This window comes from Taudactylus pleione, unplaced genomic scaffold (assembly GCF_031769625.1).
Source record: "Taudactylus pleione unplaced genomic scaffold, aTauple2 ptg000403l, whole genome shotgun sequence".
In the NCBI taxonomy this organism is placed as follows: Eukaryota; Metazoa; Chordata; class Amphibia; order Anura; family Myobatrachidae; genus Taudactylus; species Taudactylus pleione.
In genome coordinates, this window is record NW_028284805.1 from 2,950,054 (window position 1) to 2,969,458 (window position 19,405).

Sequence of the window (19,405 nt, forward strand, 5' to 3'; positions counted from 1 at the left end):
ATAAGAGAAGTCACACAGTATACCCATGATCATGCTGTGAGTAGAGGACGTTATAGTAATCAGAACTTGCTGTATATAAGAGAAGTCGCACAGTATACCCATGATCATGCTGTGACTGTGAGGAGAGGACGTTATAGTAATCAGAACTTGCTGTATATAAGAGAAGTCGCACAGTATACCCATGATCATGCTGTGACTGTGAGGAGAGGACGTTATAGTAATCAGAACTTGGTGTATATAAGAGAAGTCGCACAGTATACCCATGATCATGCTGTGACTGTGAGGAGAGGACGTTATAGTAATCAGAACTTGCTGTATATAAGAGAAGTCGCACAGTATACCCATGATCATGCTGTGACTGTGAGGAGAGGACATTATAGTAATCAGAACTTGCTGTATATAAGAGAAGTCGCACAGTATACCCATGATCATGCTGTGACTGTGAGTAGAGGACATTATAGTAATCAGAACTTGCTGTATATAAGAGAAGTCACACAGTATACCCATGATCATGTTGTGACTGTGAGTAGAGGACATTATAGTAATCAGAACTTGCTGTATATAAGAGAAGTCGCACAGTATACCCATGATCATGCTGTGACTGTGAGGAGAGGACGTTATAGTAATCAGAACTTGCTGTATATTAGAGAAGTCGCACAGTATACCCATGATCATGCTGTGACTGTGAGGAGAGGACATTATAGTAATCAGAACTTGCTGTATATAAGAGAAGTCACACAGTATAGCCATGATCATGCTGTGACTGTGAGGAGAGGACGTTATAGTAATCAGAACTTGCTGTATATAAGAGAAGTCACAGTATAGCCATGATCATGCTGTGACTGTGAGGAGAGGGTGTTATAGTAATCAGAGCTTACTGTATATAAGAGAAGTCAAACAAGAAATGTTTTAAAACAAAATGTAAAAACTTGTTACACATCAGGGAAATTACATGTAAACATACCCATATTCATTCTCTGTGTGGGAAATGTAGATGTTTATGCTCTGTGCTGTGGAATATGTATTGTGCAATAATAACTGTTAATAAACTGCATCAAGCCCGGAGTGTGGTTATCTTACTTGAAGTTTACGCTTTCGACTAAAAGCATAAACTAGCTCCTTGCTTTATGGTACCAGCTTCTTTATAGGTTCCCTATGTTTGTGGGGAACCCTTTTTAAAACCTAGTTGTTAATCGGTTTTCTTCCAGTCCTTTTCCTCCTCCACCCGCTATTGTTCAACAGTAATTGGAATTTATAGTCTAATTAAATTTTGCATTTGCACATTAACAGGAGAGGAGAACAATTGCTTGTGGATTGGAAGGGGTATGGCCGGGAGATGTTCATGGGTGAAAACCACCAACATTCATGTCTGTCCAATGCTCAAACTCTTCCATAAAAATTACCTTTAACACCTATTGGAGTGTTTGGGGTCTACCCATAAGACAGAGAATACTGCTGCAAGCTGCACCGGGTCTTGGATCTTACTTGCTGAGTCCTATTCCCAGCACATTCTGAGTGGATGGCACCAGTTACGAGCTCCAGGACTCTATGACACGGGCAGCATCTGCTGAATATGGATGTGCGCCCCCTAGTGAGAACACTTTGAAATTCCAGTCTTTTTAAAACTGAGTTCACTATGTGGATTTCCTGTTTACCTGACTTTTAACTTATCTCCTGTTCTGATCCTTCATCTCAGCTTGTCCTGACCATTCCCCTGACTGTTACCGGACAGGTCTTAAAAAAGAGACTGTTGCCCTCAGTCCTCCAATTGGAGGAGGAGGATATGCCAGTTTTAGAGGAGGGCAGGTATGCTCCATATTTGTCTAAAGAACTCCAGGAGGAGCCTTCAGCCGATGGGATAGAGCCTTAAATTGCTGCAATCCGCCAGGTATTGCAGATAAAGGAGGAGGACACATGTCCTGCACGACAGTCTTTCTAAAGCAACAAAGACAAGCTATTGCATTTCCAATTTCTGAAGAGCTGGATTCTCTTCTGATTTCAGCTTGGGAACATCCGGATAAAAAATTTCAGATATCCAGGTGGTTATTATCCTTTTCCTGCAGATAGCAGAAAACCTTTTGAGACCCCTCCTACAGTAGATCCGTCAGTGTTGCGGATGTCTAAGAAGACTATGCTACCGGTTCCTGGGGTCACGTCTTTGAAAGAGATATTGGACAGGAGATTGGAGAATACTATCAAGTCCATTTATACAGCTGCAAGTGTGACTCTGCATCCTGCGATTTTAAGCTACTGGACTAACAAAGCAACTGAGCTTTGGGCAAGACAATTGGCTGACTGGATGAGAGATCAGCTGCCGGTGGAGGAGCTTATTCGGTTAGCAGAGCATATAGGTGAAGCTGCGGCTTGCCTTGGAGAGACATCCAAAAATGTTTGCAATATCGTCTCCAGGACTTCAGCTCTGGCAATTTCAGCGCGCAGGGCGCTGTGGCTTAAACAATGGCAGGCGGAAGCAGAATAAAAAAAAAGCTGTGGAAGCACTTCCATTCACGGGAAGTGTATTATTTGGAGCGGAACTAGATAAATGGATTTCTCAGGCTACTGGAGGTAAATCCATTTATCTTCTGTCTGCGGCTCCACCCTCTAGAAGATCTTATTTGGGACCCTCATTTCGGTTCTTTTGTGCTCCGGGACATTCCCGTGGTCGCTTCAGAGGAGGACCATCAACTTCCTGTAGTTCCAGAGCTGCAACAACATTTAGTCAACAGGAGGTTAGTCCACTACCAAGCCTAGCACATGACTGGCTTCCCTCCCACCTGGGGGACCCAGAGTGAGAGCACATCTTCGGGACTTTAAGGGTATTCACAATGGTCATGGCTGTGATGATGAGTCGTCTTCGGAAACAAAGGCTCACAGTTATCCCTTACCTGGACAATCTCCTCCTAAAGGCTCATTACAGGGACCAATTACTGCAGAACATCGTCGTGACTCACAGGCTTCTCATTTGTCACGGGTGGATCTGAACTTTCCCAGTCTCATATACAGCTGATGCAAAGGATACAGTTTCTGGGAATGATCATGGACACATTATGTCTGCAGATGTTACCCAGGAAAAGGCAGCATCCATTCAGGAGATGGTGAGGATGGTCCTTTGACATCATCAGGTGTCAGTGCATGTCTGCATTTGACTTCTGGGGAAGATGGTTGCAGCATTTGAGGCAATTCCTTACGGACGTTTTCACTCCAGGACGTTTCAGATAGACCTCTCACAATGGACAGGATATCCCTTTTCTGGTGGTTGAACTCAGCACACCTAATGGAGGGAAAGAGATTCAGAGTGTGGGATTGGACTCTCCTCTCCACAGATGCGAGTCAGAGAGGCTGGGGGGCAGTGATTCGGGAACATCACTTCCAAGGCCGCTGGACATTACAGGAAGCGAGTCTACCAATAAACATTGGAATAAGGGCGGTGTTCTACGCTATTCAGATAGCAGATCACCTGGTGCGGGGCTGAGCAGTGAGAGTCCAGTCGAACAACGCCACGACAGTGGCATACATAAAACAGACAAGGTGGCACTAGAATTTGGACAGCTATGAAAGAAGCAAGCCGAATTCTAATCTGGGTGGAAAAGTTTGCGGTGGCAATTGCAGCAATCTTCATTCCGGGTGTTGAAAATTGGGAGGCAGACTACCTCAGCCGGCAGGACGTTCATCCATGGAAATGGGCGCTACATTTTCTCAGGTTTTTCAAAAGCTTGTCCAACGGTGGGGTCTTCCATGGGTCGACCTCATGGCATCCAGACAAAATCATCAACTGCCTCTCGACTGCTCTCGGACCCGGAGGTAGTGACAGTGGACACACTGTCAATGCCATGGCAGTTACAATTTCTCTATCTGTTCCCACCATTTCCTCTTCTCCCTCGGATTCTACAACGCATCAAAAGGGAGAGGGCCAAGGTTTTATTAGTGGCTCCAGATTGGCCTTGCAGAGCTTGGTATTCCAGCCTTCAACTTCTGCTAATCGGCGATCCGTGGCTCCTACCTCCTGAGAAAAGATCTCTTACTACAGGGTCCTTTAGTCTCTCCAGACTTAAAGCGGCTACGTTTGACGGCGAGGCTGTTGAAAGGGCCATCTTAAAACGTAGAGAGATCCCATCCAGGGTAATCCCTACTATGCTTCTAGCCCGGAAGGAGGTTACTTCGAAACATTACCTCCATATTTGGAAGGCTTATGTTTCATGGTGTGAACAGAGAGGGTCTCCTCTTACAGAATTCAAACTAACCAGATTGCTGCTTTTTCTGCAAGCAGGTCTCGGTTCTCTGAAAGTTCAAATCTCAGCTCTATCGGTTTTCTTCCAGAAGAAGTTGGACTTGATACCGGAGGTGCAGACTATTCTGCAAGGTGTTATATGGTTGCAACCACCCTTTGTTCCTCCTACAGCTCCATGGGATTTGGATCTTGTCCTTTCCTTCTTACAGTCTTCTCTGCTCAAACCTTTGGAGTCTGTGGAGTTAAAATACCTTTTGTGGAAGGTAACACTTCTTGCGCTGGCCTCAGCCAGGAGGGTGTCGGAACTGGGAGCTCTATCCTGTCATCCTCCATACTAGGTATTTCATGCACACAGAGCAGAAATCTGTACAAGAATCAATTTTCTTTCAAAGGTGGGTTTGGCTTTCCACGTCAACAAACCTATTGTGGTACCAATACTTCTACGGGATTCACCTTCTTCAAGATCCTTGGATGTTGTTAGGGCTCTTCGGATCTATGTGGAGAGGACTGCAGCCATACGTAAAACAGATGCTCTATTTGTTTTGTATAATGCTGCTCATCCTGGTTGGCCAGTTTCCAAACAGTCACTGGCCTGCTGGATTTATCTGACCATCAGACAGGCGTATGTGGCCTCATCTAGGGAGCCTCCTTCTATTACAGCGTATTCCACTCGCTCAGTGGGCTTCTCGTGGGCGGCTGCTCGCGGGGTTACCATGGAGTTACTTTGCCGGGCGGCCACTTGGTCTGGCCGGCATACCTTTATCCGTTTTTATAGATTTGACACGTTTGCGGCCTCTGCAGCGCAGTACGGCCGGTCTGTTTTGCAGGGTTCTCGGCGCTTCCTGTCCGTGATGGGAGTTCTGGGACGTCCTCACTGTCTTGAAGCCTCCAGTGTCCCCTAGTGGATGAAAGAGAAAACAGCATTTTGGTACTTACCGATAAATCCCTTTCTCTGATAGGGAACACTGGACGCTCACCCTGCGCTGTTCCTTCCTGCCATGGTTGTTGTCATTTTATGTTATGACTATTAGAGGACTGTGATGTTTATTTTTGTGTTAATGTTATTTCAAACTTCTCATTGTTCTGTATACTTGTTTCGCCGCCTCCTCTTCCATTTGTTTTTTTCCCAGTTCCCCTCCGGCAGTTTCCTTAAGGTGCCTACACACAATGCCATGTGCTCACAATCCCACAATGTGTACGATTTCCCCCTGAACTCTCCTCGGGACCTCCCCGGCAGTCCTGCACACGATTTGGTCTAAAAAAGCTGCCAATGTGACACACGATCTATCGTGCCTCCTAAACTATCCAGTGCATCGTGACTTGAGATTGTCAGATCTGCCCTACAGCATGGCAGATCTGAAGATGCGATGTGTGACCTGCGGGGACGTGCATTGCATCGTGATCGTGAGTGGGGACTCACGATTTGGGCATATTTTAAACGATCTGCCGTTCCGATGTGTCGGAATCGGCCAGATCGGGTAAAATATTTCCATGTGTGTAGGTACCTTAAGACTAGGCTTGTAGGGGGGGTATATAAAGTGCCAGCTCCCACTTAGCACACATCTATACCCCACTGTCTTGAAGCCTCCAGTCTCCTCTATGGAATCTGAGAAAGGGATTTATCGGTAAGTACCAAAATCCTGTTTTTAACTTATCCAAAATTATTTCATAAAAATAAGGATTCTTTTTTTTAAATTTGTAAAAAAATAAAAATTGAACCACCATCGGAAACATTGCGACCACTGTGACTTTCAATTTGAGACCGGTTTCAGGCATCAGGTACACTAAGGGGGTGAGGGGATGGTTAATTTACTTTTTCTAATCTAATAGTTAATCTTTGCAGCTGCTGGGTGGGGGGTCCTGCTTTGCTGACCAATCAGCAGTGACACTCACAGGGGGAAAGGGTGGAAGCAGAGGGACCAGAAGGCTCTTCCTGCAGCCACCCCTCATGTTTATCTGGTCAAAATTTTACGACCAGAGCAGATAAGGAACTGCCTTGTGGGGACGGAAAATTGCGACCATGCCAGGCACGTGGAAAATATACAATAAAAACAATATAGCAGTACTGCATTACAGTAAGTCTTTAAAAGTGTATATACATTGCCCTACAGTTAGGGCAGGGGTGGCCAACCCGTTCCAGGCAAAGAGGCGAAAAATATCTATAGGTATGTCAAAGAGCCGAGATCATGCGCATGCTGAAGGTGCACATGCAAAAAGGCATGTGGCCTAGCTGGTATGATGTTTGTAGGAGCATGCACAATCACTGTGATGGTAACTATTAAAGGGAAAAAAGCCAGAACAATATAAAAGACATTGGAAAAAACAGGTCCACATAAAATACACTGAAACAAGCCAGATCCACATAACATACACATAAAATACACTGAAAAAGCAACATCCACAAAAAAATACATTGGAAAAAAAAAACAGATTCACATAATACAATTTAACCTCCCCAAGTGTCACTCCAGCAGCTCCTCCATGTTTCACTCCAGCAGACCCTCATGTGCCACTCCAGCCCCCCCCCCTCACTTCAATCCAGCCACCTTCCCCCACACTCCACGGGCCACTCCAGCCCCCCACATATCACAAATAAAATGAAAAATACCCTGCAGTTTTTACCTGTTGCGACTCCATCATGTAGGTAGGCTTCAGCGTCTGCATCCTCCTCTTGGCTGCAGGTTCAGTCTCAACTTGAGCTCCGCCTCCTGTTTGTGGCATGACATCACCACATCGCCCATACATGCCTCCAGAGCAGACTGCTGCAACAAAGGACGAGCCTCCTCTGAACAGCTGCGCGCCTATTAAAGGAGGCAGTCCTTGTCAGTTAGGGAAGCCGCATGTTGCTCAAGAGCCACAGGTTGGCCACCGCTGAGTTAGGGAATAAAGTCCCAATGATAGCTTTCCAATTCTTACATATATATAGAATTAACTTGCCTCCAATAGTTACTCACATGTAAATGACAGGTTAGAGCACTACGACGTCTCCTGAAGGAGTGATCTGGCTGAAGTTACTATCCCAGCTATGATGGTACTAACCCTAGTTATGCCATGAGGAAGGGAGCAAATGTCCTGCAATTAGTTGCCATGACGGCAGGAACGGAGAGATGAAAGGGTAATCCCTTATGCCCTTGTACTCAGATGGCTGAGAGGTCTGGCAAACTTTTAGTGTGCGGCTGAGTGTGCCCACAAAAGGTAGTTACCGGAACCTACATGTGGTAGAGCTGATAGCGTTGGGAGCCAAGCAGGTGTATGGAGCAGGCAAGGGTAGTGTGCAAGTGGTTATGTCAATGTGTTTCGACTCCTGGATGCCAGAGACCTTCTCAAGATGTCATCACAGCTTGCTAGAGTGAGTACGGGTCAGTGAATGTGTGATAAAATAATAAAACATTTGATGTGTGTGTATTGTGGGAAATTATTTTAAATATTTTTCCACCGGGGATGTACCGGTGCCAGTTCTACAAGTGCCACAAGGCAGGCTTGCTGATACCTGTAGTCCCACTGTGAAAAACACCCACTGCCTCCAGGGATGCAGGGAAGAGCCCTGGGCTTGTTGATCGGGAGGGGGAAACCTTTTTTTGGGGTGGGGGGATCCCCACTTTCCAAGGATTATCAACCCTGGGCTTTCCAGTTTGGGGTCTGGATTAATGCTTTGGCAGGAAGACCACCCCAACTGGTTCAGTCTGGTGCTGGTTAGTGCATTATAGGGGGAACCCCACACAGATTTTCCTTCCGATTTTTCATGAGCAGACCAGGCTGATAGGTCCATACTGGTTATGTACCCAGGGGGACCCCACAGCGTGTTTTAAACTTTTTTAACTCTTACAAAGCTTTTAACCCTAAGAAGCCTGCACACGGATCAGGCCAGGTACTGCTACATGGCTGGCTAAGGTTTTCAGAGCGGTGGTGTAATGTTCATACACCTGTACCTGCAGTGCACCCTTCCCTGCAAGGCCAGGATTTATACCACTCTGCTCCCCTCATCCCCTGCAATGCCAGGCTGTGCACACCCCCCCTTTTGCCTGTGATGCTAGGCTGTTACCTCAACCCACTCACTGCAATGCCAGACTATGCCCCCCCCCCAGCAATGTCAGACTGTCCACTAAGGATACTGGATTTAAACCTTTATACGCTCCTGCCTATACCTTCTAGAATTGTCGCTATTTGCATACGCAGTCATACAGTATATAAATGCCTTCAGACTTTGAAATGTGTTTCCAACGCACAAAGGTTATTATTCAACATAAAAACAGGTTACACGCTGTGATCTAAAGACAATTTAGCGCAAAGAAATTATACAGACCCAAGGTACAGTTATACATACGCACGCGCTCTGGGACCCGTTACCAGTATGAACAGGAAACCTCCGTCAACAGCATCAGCAAGAAGACTCCAGATTGGGGTCTGAACGCACATATATACCCTTACAGGGACAGGCAATACAATAGGGAGGTTTGTTGTGATTCCATTGGTTCTCCGTCACGGTGCTTCTGTTACAGGACATTTAACAGGTCGATTCAAATGGACACAGGTCAGCCCCAACAGCCTTTTGTTTCCTTTTTCCCGCCACATGCAAATCTAAGCTGCTAACATTACATAGTACATTTTAGTGTTTTAACTCTCTACAGTCCATAAGTTGAGAATGCATGTTGCGATCTTCTCACAGATGACACCGGAAAGCTGTTGAGACAGAGTAGATCAGTACGCTACCAAACATGGTTTGCTTATCATGTACTAAACCTTAGATATCAAATAGTCTTTATTTCACAACATTAGTAACAAATGAATAAACCTTGAATATTACACTCTGAAGCTATGGAACCTTTTATGTGAGTGTGCAGTGTGTAAGTATTAGGGGTTTGGGAAAAGACGCTAGTTAAATTCGGGCAGATGCGTACGCATGAAGCTAATAAACAGCATTCGCATGCAGGATATTATACATTCGCTAATCTGCGTCATGTTAACAGCGCAACTGTGTGTATTTAATGTGTGTATGGGGTATGGTGAAATATGCGATCGCATGATGCTAATAATAGCATCGCCGTATGTACTTAAGTGTGAGTTTCCCTAAAAAGGCGCTAGATGGCCGTTTGCAAAATGGCGTTGTGCAGATCTCATTTTTAAGATGGTGTCTTGTGGCCATTCGCAAGATGGCGTCATTCCAATCTAATTTTTAAACTGATTCTGTCTCCACTCACCCCCCCCTGCAATGCCAGTCTGTGCACCACTCACCCCCCCTGCAATGCCAGACTGTGCACCACTCACCCCCCTGCAATGCCAGACTGTGCACCACACCCCCCCCCTTGCCTGCGATGCTAGGCTGTCCACCACTCACCTCACCCCACTCGCTGCAATGCCAGACTGTGCACCCCCCTGCAATGCCAAGCTGTCCACCATTCATCCCACTCTGCCCCTGCAATGCCAGGCTTTAAACTCCCCCTCTTGCCTGCGATGACAAGCTGTGCACCACTAACCCCCCCCCCACATCCCCCATGATGGAAGACTGTGCCCTAATATACCATTTCCCCATTTCTGCAATGTCAGACATTTTTCACCACTCACCATTCCCCCTTTTAATGCCAGGCTTTCCATCTCTCTTCTACCCCATTGCAATGCCAGGCTGTGAACCACTTACCATCTCCCTTGCCATGTCAAGGTTGGCACCTCTCACCTGCTGCACCCTGCTATGCCATTCTGACCAATGGGAGGGATCAGAACATACAGCTTGCTATGCACTAATTATTATTTTATTCAACATAATCTCGTTATTAAGTCAGAACTAAAACCTGTAATAAGTACTATATGTCGGCATTTAGCGGCTGATCTTGAAGACCGGGCATTGCAGCTTGTAGGACGGGTCAGTTATTGTCTACCTACAATGTGAGGATTATCAAGGCAAAGTGGCTCCTCTATAATAAGGTGCATCCTGCACTTTTTAGGTATGGAATAACCAAGTTATGTTACCTACTACACGACACACGTATTGGTGGAGACCGCACAGAAGCGCACTCCATTTCTAACGGGAGACATTTATTGTTATATCCTATATGACAGCAAGACAGCAGGGGCCGTTTATACCCTGTGTAGCTCATGGCCCACAATTAGGAGGGTATGAGATCATGGCACTGAGGAGGCTCACTAAGGGCCTGATTCAGGGATGGGCGGAATTGCAGAGCCTCATACAAGCAGCTGAGCAATACTGTCCATCTCAGGCAAACAGACACCTCCTTGCTGCATCTGTGACCCCAGCACTGCAACGAAAGTACAGCCTGGGATTAGCATCGCGACCGATGGTGTCGATGGCTGCTTCTTTGGCTAGGCTTCACTAGCTGAAGCTTACTTCAGCCTGGCCAGGTCCTGGCAGCTGCGAGGCCAGGAAATCTGGGTCCACAGATACAGATGCTGACCTCGTCACTCCCGAAAAATTGAAATCACCCGCCCCGTCTCCAGGAATGTTGGCCAGACATGCCCCCGCTTCGCTCCCCAAATGCCGCAGCATGCTGTGGCTTGAGGGGGTCTGCAAGCAAGATCACAGGACACGTTCTGCACATGCACAGATCAGGGTCCTCCGCATGCGCTGACCCCAGAACATCGGAGATGTGCATTAACCATTGGGTTAGAGTATATCTCTGAATCATGCCCTAAGACTGCACTTTAACAGCAGAGAAAGCAGAGGAGGGATTGGCTGGGGAGTATGGGGGAGTGTCTTACACAGGCTGATAGACATTTTCTCTCCAATGCCGTAATGCAGGGGTGGCCAAACTCGGTCCTCGAGAGCTACCAACAGTTCACGTTTTCCAGGTCTCCTCACAGAATCACAAGTGAAATAATTAGCTCCACCTTTGGATCTTTCAAAATGTGTCGGTGAGTAATGACTACACCTGTGCACCTGCTGAGTGACCTGGACAACGTGAACTGTTGGTAGATCTGGAGGACCAAGTTTGGCTACCCCTGCCGTAATGTCTCACAGACTGTAACATGTGGGATACTGGAAAGTTATCTTATGGTCCTGGGCAACCATCACTCCTACATAGAGACTAGACTGGAGCAGCGGCCATGGACGGTCAGTTGCTGAGCACCGCACGGAGGAGGAGGAGGTGTAATGTGCGGTCTATTAGCTTAGAGACTATACATTACACCTCTTCCTCCTTGCAGTGCAGGGGCTGTGCAACCTATTGCTATAAAGCACAGCCCCTGACCGTCTGCAGCCAGTGCCTTTCAAATGTTTGGGAGGGGGGGTGAGCCGCCCCCTTGCCTCCCAACCCCTGTTCCGATGTCTGTGATTTTCATCCAGCATCAGAGCGGCTTTGGAGGGCAAGTGTGACATGTCGTGAACTCTCCAGGGGGAGTGGTCTGCAGGGAACGTAGTGCAACACCGTCACCATGACAACAATATATACAAACAAAAACATGCGAATAGCGTACAATCCAGAAAGAAGTCTCAAAACCGTGTTGGAATAACAATAAATATAAACGTATCTCCCACCAACTCGCAATCTAATAAAGCAGAACCAGTAAATGGATAGGGTGATCTATCTCCCGGTGGGAGAGGATAATACCTGATACATATTAATCAATGCCATCACAGCCTGAGAACAAACAGCAGCCAAACTATAACTAGTAACAACCACATGTATATCTGGAAATACATGACACATGGTATATGCACAACCCGGTCTGACATAATCTCGAGGTACTAAACAAAATCTACTGTATATCTCATGAAAAAATACCAAACCGAAATCACATATACATGATGTACAAATTAAACTACAGATGGATGTTCCAAATATGGAACACAATTATAAAAGACATGACAGAGAAAGAATCTCATTGAGACCCCTAGGGTGTACAGTTTGAAGTCTGTGGATCCATTGGGCTTCTTTTTGTAATAGGAGACAGTCCCGGTTACCTCCCCTGGGGTCTAATGGCACGTGATCGATCATTTTATATCTGATCGTGGACAAGTTATGTTGAAATTCTTTAAAATAGGCCCCAGTCGCCCGTCCATAACCGCTGTTAGTATGCGCAGCTCTCTCCTGCTGAAGCTTGCGGATCTCATGATGGCAATGACAAATCTTACAGTGGGCAAACTTTATATCATCTAGGGTGCAGTCTGTTTGGTTGGCCATTCCAAAATGGTGGATACACACAAGACTTTTCTGGTATTAATACTTCTATTACAAAACAACACCTATCATACATCATGTGACGCACCTCATTCCCTAGCCTGTACACTCCCAAACCTCCTCAGCTCTTTGTCAAATTTGGGATTTGTCAAGTACGTTTTTAAAGGGTGTGTTGGTCGCTTGTGCACTGCCTAGGAGTGGCGCAAATTCTCCGACGCGTACGCATTCGCTGCCTGAGAGTGGCGCATAGTCGCCGCCGCGTACGCATTTTGCTAAAAGTAGCAAGGCCAGGTTTTTGGTCATGATTTTTCTGGACAAATTTGGGTATAGCATCAGATATTGAAGTTTATGACACACTTCCAGATGTGTTTGAGATAATTGAGGCCACACTGGATGATCCTCCTCCAGCAAATACCAACACATCACCTCCAAATGTTGTAGGCACATCAGATGGGACGAAAAAAGGTCAAGGGAAATGTTCTGTGCTAACGGATACCCTTATCCAGGTGGCACTACCCAGATTTTCATATGGACATAAAATCGCAAAAAAAAAAATTATAAAAAAGTCTGGTGGAAATTATCAAAGATCATCAATCGGAAGCATGGCACTACATTTTTACCAGAGTTTTTCATGAAAAAGTAAGTTTGATTTTAAAATATTTAAAAATTTTGCTATACTGGCGTAATTATGCAAATAATTAAATATTGTTTGGCATTTTTCAAATAAAAAATTGAAACAATGTTTGATAAATGGTCAATATATCTTTTTAACTCATAAGATTTTTATTGTAAAAGTTTAATTATGCAAATTTATCCTAAAGGTGGAGTGACCTTTGCTGCCGACTAAAAAGGAAGCTGGATTTACGGAAAAAGCACTTTCAGGGGTCAGGAGGTCCTCTCCCTCGCACCTTGGCTATATCCAAAAGGGAACATCTCAATTTGGGGGCCTTAGATTGGAGGTTAGTGGAGGCGGCAAATATCAACTTTAAGAGCCTTCCACAAGATGTACCTCATGCTGAGTCTGGTAAGAATTTGCATACACCTGTCTCTCTATCGGTCTATTTTTGTTTTTGTCTCCAAAAATAATAGATTTTTCTTCCATTTTTTAGGAAATAACATGGCTGCAAGCCCTCCGATGGATGGGGTGATGGCTGAATCTCCATCCTTCTTGCCTCCCCCATCCTACACTGCCACCCTTACCGAAGTCATGGATGGGATTAGGGTGGAAGTGGTGAGGCAAGGAGTAGCCATGGAGGCTATCCAGGCCAGCATGTTGGTGCAAAACTCCTTTCTAAAGGGGGGTATCCACTAGACGATAAAGTTGAACGATTGAACGATAATGATAAAATCGTTCGATAATCGTTCAAACATCGTTTGAACATCGTTTGCAAATCGTGCAGTGTACGATGCGCGCTCCCGCTGGTCGTTTGATCATCTCCTCCATCGACTGAACATGCAGGTCAATTTCACTTGATTGCTTACAAATCGTTTACACATCGTTTACACATCGTTCACGCTGAACGATCAAACGATGAACCACTATCTGCCCACTATAGCTGAAAGCTCTCAATCACAGATTAAAACAACATAGTTTATTGTTAGATCTTTTGCAAATCTTTTGCAAATTGTTCAGAGTGGAAGATCATATTTCAAGGGAAACTTCAAGGGAAAATCGTTAAGAGGTTGGACAGGAATAAAATCGTCTAGTGGATGCCCCCCATAAGGTCCATCAGCCAAGATGTGAGGGAGATGAAAGAACATCTGCCTGGCCCGATCAAAGGTGCAGAGGACCAGTGCCCTGCTGTGGCTGCACCGAGCTCCCAGCAGGGTATGCGACATCCCCCCGGATCCATAAATAGAGTTTCCCGGAGTCGGCAGCAAAGAAATAAGCTTCCGATTGATGATCTTTAATTTATTTCACCCAGACATTTCATTATGTATGTTCCAAATTAAAATCTGGAAGGGCCACAAGGTCTCCCTTGATTTTGTATTGTTCTATGTGATGTGCCTGCCACATTTTGAGGTGCCGGTGGCGGCACAGGCCCACTTTCCTCAAACACATCTGCAAGTGTGTCCACATCTTCATTGTCTGATGCTAATCCTAAACCAAATACGTCCAGAAAATCATATATTTTTAATGATTTAACTTGGTTATTTTTGTTTGATCCAAAAAATTTTAAATCTGTAATGTTTTTTTTTTTTTTTTAAATTTTTAATTATGTATTCTGATGGTGAATAATTACCAAAGAAATAACAAAAAAAGATAAAAAAAATATTGCAAAATAAAAATGTCTTCCAACATGATTTTACAATGAAATAATATGGTACAACAAATCACGACCTGGCCTGCAACAGTATTGGAAAAAAGTATTTTCTATGTAAAGGAATGCTGGGATGTGCAGTTCCGCAACCCAAAACCACTATCACTTTTAAATTCGCAACAAAAATAATAAAAAAAAGTATTTCTGACCTTCACAAATATATGGTCTATAGTTTGTTTATTCAAAGTTGTTTAGCGCTTTTATCTTTCCTAACTTAGAAAATTTATAACAAAATAAAAGATGCTAATTTACGCAGACACTTTGCTATTGTTCAATTCAATGAGTAACATCTGCTACTCTTTTAATTGGCTGCATTCATCGGCACAAGCGAATACCATCGGCTGCATATGCAGTGCTTGTGGTAGCTTTTTTCTACCGCAAGCCCCATGTTTCAGTTTTGACGGATCGTAAAAATCTGGCTTATACCGAGACTTGCGTTGAAAACAGAGGAAAAAATGGCTGGTGACGTGTACTATGACGCTGGCTGTTAATTATGTACGCCTCTAAAACGGCGTTGAAACACTCGGGCACGCCTGCGTTCGCATCTCAAACCCCCTGTTTTTACTGGACTGCCCCTGTTACCACCCACAAACAGCCTCTCCTGTCCTCACTCTGCTGGGCTGGCTGTGCTGGGCGAGCGAGCGGTCTGCCAACGCACAGTGTAGTTCGCGCACGCACACTGCGATGTGTGCGCAGATTAGCAACCATTGGCAATAGCGAGCGCATTGCAGATACCGTCCGAGTCTGAATCAGGCCCTATTCGACATTTCGATCCCAATCCAGGATCTTTATCAACCATATAGCAGCAGTTCCCAATAGCAAAACGACCAAGTGCAAAATGTACACCATCAGCCAGACTAAATACCCTCAACAATACCAACAAAAACGCAATATTGCCATTAAGACACACAGATAAAGCTGCAAACATTAAATAAAGCGCCCTTACCTGAGTGAAGACAACACTATGAGACTAGCGCTATTCACAGAAGCGCAAATAGCCATTGTAACATCGCAAAAACGCGACCACCGCAAGTGGCATGCGATCCACCTCCGTGGAACACATACCAAAACCGGAAATCACGTGTCCGGACAGGACTACAGTCAGGAATCAATGATAAACTGCGTTCCATCACATTGGAACGCATAGCAGGTAAATGGCTAAGCTTATCCAAGCGCCATCTAGTGAAATGCTGGTGTATTGCACATAAGGAAAAAAAATTATATATATTATCATACTCTAAATGCAGCCAATTGTTGTGATAAATAGTATGGCTATTGCTAACACCAAATACATGTGAAAAAAGCAATTGAAACAAACATTAAAGTAAATAAACAGAAAAACAACAATAAAGTGAATAAACAAAAATAAATAATGAAACAATAACTATTAAAATAAAAATAAAAACTCTTATTAAATACAGTATCTTCATGTGCAAGGTCAAAAAAAATCAGTAGCAGTTGAAAAAATACTGCATCCAAAAAATTATTACTTCATAAAAATGTTATAAGGATTGGACTCATTGAGTCCTCTCGGGGCCAGTGTATCAAGTTCAAAAATCCACCTGGCTTCACATTTGCGCAAACCTAATTCCCGATCTCCTCCCCTAACAAGGGCTGGTATGTGGTCAATGATCATACACTTAAGACTTGCCACGGAATGTCCTTGTTCAAGAAAATGGGTTTCTACTGGTTTGTCTGATCTCTTCAACTCCAATGCCGCTCTAATCGTAGAACGATGATTGGCCATCCGTTCACGGAAACATCTCCCACATAGTGGAGGCCACACGGACAAATAAAAATGTACACTACAAAATCCATCATGCAATGCAGTTGATGTTTGATCTTGATCCTTCTTCAACTGTGTGGATGAGAGAAGGTATTGCCATTGTAAGTAGCGATCTGCATGTAATGCAGTCGGCACATTTAAAGCACCCAATTTTCTTGCGTGGGAGCCAAGAGGTTATATTAGTCGTTGGTTTCAAAGTGGTTCCGACATCTCGTCGATCTGGGCAGTAGCCATAGTGCTGGAGGAATTATTCCTTAGTATCCATAGAAATTGGGAGATTGGTAAATTCTCTTTTAGGTGGCTTGGATGTTGGCTCCTTGAATGTAGTAGAGTATTCCGATCCGTGTGCTTTCTATACAAGGTAGTCCCAAGAGTTTTACCTTCGTGGAACACTGTAACATCCAGAAAATTCATTTTAGTTTGGTGAATTTTACTAGTGAACTTAATGGGGGAAGCCAAACCATTAAGATAATGAACCATGTCCATGAACTGGGCCTCTGTACCTGACCAAATCATAAAAAGATCATCTATAAAACACTATATTTTCAACAAAGTTTGACAAGATATACATTTGTTCATATAACGCCATATACAAATTGGCATATGCCGGTGCGAGATTTGACCCCATAGCGGTACTGGTGTTTTGGATATAAAAACTTCCGCCATATTGAAAATAGTTGTTGGTCAAGACCAGCTCAGTGAGTTCAACTACAAATTCAATAGGGGGGCCACAGTGGTTAATATCAGTCAACGCCTGTCTAATAGCATGAAGTCCACCATCATGTGGAATTACAGTATAAAGCGAAGACACGTCTAATGTGGCCAGCCAAATTGGCCCTGCTGGTAGAATCACTGATCTCAAGTTGTGTAGAAAATCATTGGTATCTCTCAGGTAGCTAAGCATTTTCACTACTGCCACCTGGAGAAAAGAATCAATGAATTGAGCCACCGTTTGAGTTACGTGCGGAGATTATCGGTCTCCCTGGTGGGTCTACCAGTTGCTTGTGGACTTTGGGAAGAGTATAGAGAATGGGACACACTGGATGTTCCACCACCAAGCAACTGGCAACCCTGGCATCAATCCAACCTTGTTGGCAGGCACGTTTAATGGTTGCATCAACCTTGCGTTTGATCGAAGGTAATGGGTTGACCGCAACCTTGGCCTAAGTAGAGGTGTCAGATAATTGATGTAATATGTCTTTATTATAGGCGGTCCAATCCTGAACGACTGTTGCCCCACCCTTGTCTGCTTGTCTCACAACAATTTTGTCATTTTTGATCAAAGATTTCAATGCCAATCTCTGGGCAGGGCTCAAATTGTCATATTTGGGCTTAGTAGCGACCAACGCCATATCATGTTCGATAAGTTGCAAAAACGTTTTGATACTAGCATTAGTAATCTGAGGATCAAAACTACTGGGGGATTTAAATAATTGATCTGGTACAGTGTTATTAGTATTACCAAAAACTCACGAGGTCTCATTTTCCTACCAAGTTTATAGTGATCAACTGTCCATTCTAACCTATCATGTGCCAGCGTGGATACAAACGAAAGGCCTAGCGATAATACTCCCAACTCGGCCTCAAGATAGCACATGACTAGAGAGATTAAATACTGTATCTAATACCGGCTGTCCCTGCCTCTCCTTCTTGTGTTGCCCTCTCCTCGTAGGAAATCTAGTCCTCCTCTGGTAGATATGGTCACTCTGCCTAAAACAGAACCACTGGGAGGTCTAGAATCACTAGGGTTCCTTTGGTTAGAGTCAGTATTTTCACCCTCAAAGAGTGAGACTGGGACGATGAGGAGTCATAAAAACACGGTGTCTGCGAGTATGATATCTGGTAACGCCTAGACCTATTGCCACCCACCTCACTCTTAAGCCATTTATAGACCTGATGATTGGCATAGTCATAATTGACAGTACTCAGTTTTTTCTCTTAAAAGCTATAAGCTCTTGTTGGAAACCATTGATTTGTTCTGTAAGTGTCACAAATGGTGTCTGCGAGTTACCTGTCTCAGGTGGTGATCGGGATTCAACGGAGACAGGCATGACTGGAACCACAGATGATGTAGATAGCTCTATTTGCAAGATTTGTGTAGCAGTGAAAACTGCCTTTGATGATAAAACACAGGAACTTGGAGGAACCGGACTGGGACCAGCAGGAAGACTTGTTGAGTTGAACTGGTGAACTTGGAACTTGACTCTGGACTGGAATAACGTGGATTGAACTGAAGAACTTGGAACTTGACTCTGGACTTTAATAACGTGGATTGAACTGATGAACTTGGAACTTGACTCTGGACTGGAATAACTTGACAGTGGCTGAAGGGAAATCAGGTAGTGCTGAGACGAGGGCTAAACAGGGTAATCCGGAAATGCTGTGACAAAGGCTGGAACTCAGGTACAGGCTGGATTGGGTTCAGGAAGGAATGGGTAGGTCTGGGAATTTTAGGTTCAGGGAGGGAGTAGGTAGGTAAAAGGAGCAGGAGTTGATCCACAGCAGGAAGCAAGGCAGGGTGACACGATGCAGGTTTACAGGGTGCCAGGGACCAACCAGGAGTATGGCTAGCAGCAGAGCACAGGCCAGGTATTGCTGTAACAGGGCGTCTGGATGCCAGGTATTGCTGTAGCAGGTTTTCGGGATGCACCAGGGGTTGCTGTCAGCAGGTTTACAGGATTGCCAGGTATAGCTGTAGCAGGTTTTCTGGATGCACCAGGGGTTGCTGTCAGCAGGAGTTAGGGATACATTTGTATACAGAAACAGCACGAACCATACACCACGAAAGTAACGAGATGTTCAGGCCCAGAATGCTATCAGGGGTGGATGTATATACCCTGGGTCTGGCAGCAATTGGTGGATACGGACAGGTGGTCTGGTAGTAGCATTCTGAGTGGTGGAAGGCACAACATGCAGAGGGAGTTCTCATCTCTGCAGCACT